We start from the raw sequence: 8,092 nt of genomic DNA on the forward strand, positions 1-8,092 counted from the left end.
CTTTGTTCAATTAATGGAATGTTAATAACTTTGTCCCCTTTAATATCCAATAGAAAAGCCCCCCATGATATACCCCTAACTTACTCCAATAAATTCCTGCCTGGGTCAGCTGAAAATTCTCTCTCTCTAAACTTGTAGCTACTCTCTGTCTCTCCAACAGTCAACTGTCCCAACTGTCACTGCTGTCTGTTACTCAGGGAGTGAAATGCTGGGGTTGCCAACAGTAACAGTCCCACTCACTAGGAGCCCCAAATATATCAGAACGCAGTTAAAAGAAGCAGTGTATTGAAACTTAATACATTTAGATAAGTGTGTTCAATTAATGGAATAAAGAGAATCTGCAACATACTTTTGGAACTTTTATCCCCCCCCCCACACACACACACAAATATGAAACTGTCTACTTCTCCCCGGCATTCATTCTATCTCTGGCTCCCACAAGCTGAAACATGAGCTGCCAACCTCTGTATTGTGTGATATACATGCCAACTCATATCTCTATCCATGGGCAGATGTTGCTGTTAGTCTGTATGTCTGTGCTTGGTACCTACACTTTGTAAATAAAGTCCCCTGATAACATTAATAACATTGTCCCCTTTAATATCTCATAGAAAAGCTCCCCCATGATATACCCCCAACTTACTCCAATAAATAGCTGCCTGGGTCACTGAAAAATCTCCTGCAAACTCTCTCTCTCTAAATCACTAGCTGCTCTGTCTCTCCAAATCTCCAAACTGTCACTGATGTCTGATCCTCAGGAAGTGAAATGCTGAGGTTGCTAATAGTAACAGTCCCGCCCACTAGGAGCCCCAAGCAGATTATTGGTTAAGAACTCAGAGGGACAGTTAAAACAAGCAGTGGATGGAAACCTATTAATTTAGATAGCTGTGTTAATGGAATATTAATAAGATTGCCCCACATGATATACCCTTAACTTACTCCAATAAATGGCTGCCTGGGTCACTGAAAAATCTCCTGAAAACTAAATCACTAGCTGATCTGTCTCTCCCAATCTCCCAACTCTCACTGCTCACAGTGAAAAGCTGGGGTTGCCAACAGTAACAGTCCCGCCCACTAGGAGCCCCAATCAGAAGCACAGTTAAAAGCATCAATGGCAGAAAACCTACAAATACAGGGAATGGGAAATATAAAAGTGGTATAGGTATAAACTGATTGGTTTACCCAGGTTGAGGTTAGAAGTCTAGAACAGGGGGTTGCAGATCATTTTCTGGATGGAATTGAGCCTTCAACCCCAGTTCTGCAGGGCAGCAGTGCTCCTCATATACACTATATTCATTTCTGATTCATGATGTCAGGGGACAGGGTTAAGCTCACAAGCAAGATATACCCCAGCTAGATGAGCTACATACTGGTATAGAAGCAGCTATTTTCTAGGTTTGCTCATAGCCGATACTTAGACATATGCATACCTCCCAACATTTTGGAAATAAAAAGAGGGACAAAAAAGTTGGCGCATGTAACATGGCAAAATTGTGTTTGACCACGCCTGTTTTTGTGGCCACGCCCCTAATTACCATGTTCATTTTACAAAATTTGCCAGGTTACGAAAGTTTTCAATTTTTACAGTTATTATAGTTTTGCTAATGAAGGTGAATTGCCCTTTAAGCTGTGAGTCTAACTTTTCCCAAGGGACCTGTTATCTTATATTACAATTGCTTATTTGCTTATCTAGAAATTGTTACAAAAGTATCTTATCTTCTGCTGTGGTTGTTCTGGGCTCTCTGCCAAAAGCCGATTAAGGTAGAATCTTTGTTTATTTTTCTGGCTGTTCAGTGCAGAGAAAAATGGGTCTTTCCAGTACAAATGAGGGACTGCAGGTTGAGCTGTCAAAAGAGGGACTATCCCTCTAAAAATGGGACATTTTGGAGGTATGCATATGTAGGTGAGGTTTTTCTAAACCCCAGGGATTGAGTTGGCCAGCTAGGCTGGGTCCTTTTTTCCCAGAGTAGGACCTTTTTTCCCAGAGGGGAACTGAAAGGTTAGGCTCAAGATTAGGCAGAGTTTAGGATTAGGGAGTTGCTGGGAGTAAGAACTCCTTGCCCAGGCCATCTATAACAGCTTATAGTAACAAAGCAAATATTAATATAGCAGCAATAAAATATATCATGCAGAGTCTTGTAACAGGAACAATGGGACAGGGGCCACACTGTGCCACCTAGTGACAGTTTTAGAGCTCCTAAAGGGATATTATTGCAGTAGAACTAGAACTAAGCTGATGAAGAGAATGGATGGTATCCGGTGTGGCCAAATTGGGGTTGTTCATAGTTACATGATAACTATGTATAAATTTACTAGGGGGACCATACAATAAACTCTCTGATGCTTTATTCACCAGTATATCCTTCCAGCAGACACAAGGGACCCACTGAGATTAGATGAAAGGAGATTCCATCTTAACATTTGGGAAGGGTTTGTTACTGTGAGAGCTGTGAAGTTGTGGAATTCTCTCCCAGAATCAGTTGTAATGGCAGATTTATCAGATAGCTTTGAGAAAGGGTGGGATGACTTTTTAGCAAGTGAGAAAATGTAAGGTTACTGACATTAGCTCAGTACAGGTTGATCCAGGGACTGGTCCGATTGCCCCCATATGTAAAAATTCACTAAGTTTTCCCAGGAGCAGTAAACTCTACCTGCTGATTGGTTGCTATGGGTTACTGCCCTGGGCAAACGTAATGCCTTTTATTACATAACCCCATTGGAACCAAGAAGGAATTTAATTCTCTCTCGACTGGAAATAAAAATGGCTCTGGACATTTGGTTTTAACCTCCTTCTGGATCATGTAGCACTTAGGGAGCCTTCATCTGGTTCCTATTGTAACTGCGTTTAGCATTGGTGTTTTGAAATGTAACAAAAAAAATTGTGATTGGTCATTTTTATCACAGGCACTGATTAAACAGAGCTGGATTTCCAGTTCTCAGGCAAGAGTCTTTTTTAAAGGACCAGTAACATCAAATTTTTTTTTTCAAAAATTCGTTAGTACATAACGAAAAAATAACACCAACACAAATTAAAATTTAAAATAGCAAAGCCTTTATTAAGAAATAACTTACAGAAACTCCACTTCCTGTCCTCTTCAGAAACGGCGAAAAGGCGACCATCCTTCCTGCAGCGCTCGATTTGTCCTCCCTGGCTAGCTCCAATATTCTACTGACAGCGTGTGAAGTGAGGTGAAGAGAGTTGAAGCTGCGGATCAAGACCCTGTGGCGCCGACACATGAAGACCTTTCTGCTGTACGAGTGCAAGAAAACCAACTGGTGCAGGCAGCCAAAGATGCAGACAGTTTCCTGGGAGCAAGCGGTTCTCCCTCCACAGGCAGCGGATCGCTGAGGTGTCACCCGGCTGACTGAGAAGAGAACCTGGCAGAGCGACTTCAGGAAAAACTCAGGTTCCGGTTGAGAGACGCAGTCCTGATTCCGGATCTCTGTCCCCATGCCCTCCCGGTTGCACACAGTTGATCCCAGTATGGGACGACGAATGGGACGACAGTAGCTCCACTGCGGCCGAGGAACCAGCTGGTCCGACGTGTGGCAGTTACTCGGGCGGTTACAATGACTACGAAGGCTCCGGCAGCAGCAGATTCCGCTTATCCACCCGCTCCGACCTGCCGCCCAGCCCTTACTCCACCTCCGCCTCCATCGCCTCCTCACAAGCCCCGGGCAAAGGCTCAGCCACGGTCAGCCGCAACCTCAACCGCTTCTCGGCCTTCGTGAAGAGCGGCAGGGAGGCTTTCGTACTGGGGAGGCGGCGGGGTTCGTGCATGACGGGGACAAGCTGTGTCTGGTGCAGGGGCCGGACGGGCCTGAGTGGCAGGAGAATCCCTACCCGTTCCGCTGTAACATAGACAAGCCCACGAAGCAGACCAAGTTCAAGGGCATAAAGAGATACATCTCGTACCGACTCCTCCCCAGTCACACGGGGCTGCAGGTTCACCGCCGCTACAAAAACACTTCGACTGGCTCTATACGCGTCTCCTCTACAAGTTCCCCGTCGTGTCACAGCAGAAAGGTCTTCATGTGTCGGTCCCACAGGGTCTTGATCCGCAGCTTCAACTCTCTTCACCTCACTTCACACGCTGTCAGTAGAATATTGGAGCTAGCCAGGGAGGACAAATCGAGCGCTGCAGGAAGGATGGTCGCCTTTTCTGAAGAGGACAGGAAGTGGAGTTTCTGTAAGGTTATTTCTTAATAAAGGCTTTGCTATTTTAAATTTTAATTTGTGTTGGTGTTATTTTTTCGTTATGTACTAACGAATTTTTGAAAATTTTTTTTTGATGTTACTGGTCCTTTAAGTTCTCTGCCAAACCCCTCACTCTTCTTTGTAGCTTGGGTGCCTCCCTTTCTCGGATTGCTTAGTTGATTGACAAGTCACCAAAGCTCTTTCAGCCAAAATGAAGGCGACGATTTCTGTTCCTCTAGAGGCCCCTGTTCCCATCTAACATGCTTCTCACTACATCTTTAATGCAATACAATTTGTAGTTGTTACTGTACTTCAATGAAAGCCAAGTGCAAAAATACTGCAGTACTTATCTGGGAAGCTGCAGTAGGAATAGAGATGGAGGGATCCCTAATGTGGGGGAACATCTAATGTATATGTCCATACAGCCCTTTAGCTACTTTTTAGCAACCAATAAGAAAATGGGACCATGGACCCTGCATAAAGAGAAAATCTGCATATCAGACTACTAAATGCAGGCCCCCTTTTCTCCCACTTGCAATAGTTCCCCTTTAATCTTTTCTCCTGGTTTTCATAGGGTCTATCATTCATTAGGGATATGTCTTGCCAAAAATACAAGCTGCAAGTGAGACACAGGAGAGAAGCATCCAAAGAGCAACCAGTAGTACAGAGTCCATATCTAAAAAAGCAATATGTGAAATCATTGCTGCTAATCAATGGAGGGAACCTGATACTCATTTAACGTCAGACAATAAATAGAAATAACATGTTAGCACTACAAATACACACAAATATGTGGATAGTAGGCACAAGTCATTTTACAGTACAATAGTTACCATCCCACCCACATAATCCACAACTGAAATACACTCAAGGCTAAGTACAGGGGACTGACCAGGGAAAGGAATCCCTTTTAATGTTGCAGGTTAAAAAACAGGGCCTGATTTACTAAGTAGCACTAATTCCTCCATGTAACAGAGTTGTGTCATATACTGTCAAACCAGACAGAAGGACTTGGTTTATCTGGACAATAATGTTTAGTAGTGAAAGGCTCTGGGAGTAGAATGAGGATCTTCTGGCTTAGACCAAAGATGGGAAAGTCTGGATGTATAAAAACTGTAGGCCTTGAGAAGCGGAAGATCCTGTAGGAAAGGGGCAGGCGGAGTGGGCTAAAAGAGTAAGGAATAAATAGAGTCACACATGCAGGATCTCCAGACCCTTTGTAATAAACAGCAATCCAGTCAAGCTGGGTGCTTGTCCACTGCACATTGATTTCTTTCTCTGCTGTGTATGCCAATATGGGACCCTCAATGGATCTTGGCATCTGCTGAATATCCCAGATTAGGGCCTGATGATCATCGTCATGGTAGAATGGCAACAAGGCAATTCCATGTATAATACCCCAGAATTCATGGTAGAATGGCACAAAGGCAATTCCATGTATAATACCCCAGAATTCATGGTAGAATGGCAAAGAGGCAATTCCATGTATAATACCCCAGAATTCATGGTAGAATTGCAAAGAGGCAATTCCATGTATAATACCCCCCAGAATTCATAGTAGAATAGCAAAGAGGCAATTCCATGTATAATACCCCCAGAATTCATAGAGGAATGGCACAAAGGCAATTTCATGTATAATACCACCAGAATTCATGGTAGAATGGCACAGAGACAATTCTAAGTATAATACCCCCCAGAATTCATATTAGAATGGCACAGAGGCAATTCCATGTATAATACCCCAGAATTCATAGTTGAATGGCACAGAGGCAATTCCATGTATAATACCCCAGAATTCATAGTAGAATGGCACAGAGGCAATTCCATGTATAATAACCCCCATAATTCATTTTAGAATGGCACAGAGGCAATTCCATGTATAATACCCCCAGAATTCATGGTAGAATGGCAAAGAGACAATTCCACAAATACAAGAGTCCTCTGCACTCAACCCATTATCAATATATTTAAGACAAGAGACATTTTGTGCATTCTGCTACTGAAAAATGCCTTACCCTTTAAACAAAACAAGGATTGTTTGTCCATATATTGCAATATATGTAAGCTGGCCAACTACGTCAAAGTCATCCCATATCTGGCCAGTCCTACGCTCAATTTTATCTGATTCATTAAGAATTCTATTGCTTCATTTTACAAAGTGAAGTTTTTACTTACTAGCTGCTTTCAAAGTAAAACTCCCATACTTGGCTGCCCTTTTATTAGACACCAGTGGAATCACCTGACTATAGCTGGGAAGGGTGGGAGCTGTTTTGTCTAAAGGGTAAGGCATTTTTCAGTAGCAGTATGCACAAAATGTCTCTTGTCTTAAATATATTGACAATGGGTTGAGTGCAGAGGACTCTTGTATTTGTCTATATGTATTTTGTGGTCACAGCCTCATTGCCCCCCCGCCTAATGGTTTTAAAAAATAGTGGTGAGCACAACTTTCCCTTGTTTGTTATAGTTATACCGGAGCAGTGACCAGCTCCATGTTGTAGCTCCCACCCTTCCCAGCTATAGTCAGGTGATCCCACTGGTGTCTAATAAAAGGGCAGCCAAGTTTGGGAGTTTTACTTTGAAAGCAGCTAGTAAGTTGCAGGTAAAACTTAGTCCCTTTGTAAAATGTATAATGAAGCAATAGAATTCTTAATGAATCAGATAAAATTGAGCACAGGACTGGCCCGATATGGGATGACTTTGACGTAGTTGGCCAGCTTATATATATTGCAATATAAGGACAAACAATCCCTGTTTTGTTTAAAGGGTAAGGCATTTTTCAGTAGCAGTATGAACAAAATGTCTCTGTCTTAAATATATTGATAATGGGTTGAGTGCAGAGGACTCTTGTATTTTTCTATATGTATTTTGTGGTCACAGCCTCATTGCACCCCCGCCTAATGGTTTTAAAAAATAGGGGTGAGCACAACTTTCCCTTGTTTGTTAAAGAGACAATTCCATGTATAATACCCCCAGAATTCACATTAGAATGGCACGGAGGCAACTCCATGTATAATACCCCCAGAATTCATAGAAGAATCATGGCACATAGGCAATTTTATGTATAAAACCCCCAGAATTCATGTTAAAATGGCACAGAGACAATTATATGTATAATACCCCCCAGAATTCATATTAAAATGGCACAGTGGCAATTCCATGTATAATAGCCCAGAATTCATAGTAGAATGGCACTGAGGCAATTCCATGTATTATACCCCAGAATTAATATTAGAATGGCACAGTGGCAATTCCATGTATAATAGCCCCAGAATTCATAGTAGAATGGCACAGAGGCAATTCCATGTATAATACCCCCAGAATTCACATTAGAATGGCAAAGAGGCAATTCCATGTATAATAGCCCCAGAATTCATAGTAGAATGGCACAGAGGCAATTCCATGTATAATACCCCCAGAATTCATATTAGAATGGCACAGAGGCAATTCCATGTATAATACCCCCCAGAATTCATATTAGAATGGCACAGAGGCAATTCTATGTATAATACCCCCCAGAATTAATATTAGAATGGCACAGAGGCAATTCCATGTATAATACCCCCAGAATTCATATTAGAATGGCACAGAGGCAATTCCATGTATAATACCCCCAGAATTCATATTAGAATGGCACAGAGGCAATCCTATGTATAATACCCCCCAGAATTAATATTAGAATGGCACAGAGGCAATTCCATGTATAATACCCCCCAGAATTCATATTGGAATGAAAAAGAGGCAATTCCATGTATAATACCCTCAGAATTCATAGTAAAATGGCACAGAGTCAATTCCATGTATAATACCCCCCAGAATTAATAGTAGAATGGCATAGTGGCAGATTCACAAATGATACCCACTGAACACTTTTTTTTATGTACAACTGCCTCAGCC

General features: G+C 42.2%; 1 protein-coding gene across 5 annotated transcripts in view; it reads right to left on the bottom strand.

Moving 5' to 3' along the window:
* The window catches only part of LOC121397909 (leucine-rich repeat extensin-like protein 1), a 62,272-nt gene that overhangs the window by 49,557 nt on the left and 4,623 nt on the right, over positions 1 to 8,092 (bottom strand). The window contains exon 1 of one of the 5 annotated variants that reach the window (XM_041576096.1): positions 644 to 1,592. The exons of the other annotated variants lie outside the window; for them this stretch is intronic. The gene's annotated coding sequence lies outside the window, so the exon portion shown is untranslated. Of the gene's footprint in view, positions 1 to 643; positions 1,593 to 8,092 lie in introns of those variants that run through there. 5 annotated transcript variants of the gene reach the window in all.

The sequence above is a fragment of the Xenopus laevis genome, chromosome 9_10L (genome assembly GCF_017654675.1).
Source record: "Xenopus laevis strain J_2021 chromosome 9_10L, Xenopus_laevis_v10.1, whole genome shotgun sequence".
NCBI classification, from domain to species: domain Eukaryota; kingdom Metazoa; phylum Chordata; class Amphibia; order Anura; family Pipidae; genus Xenopus; species Xenopus laevis.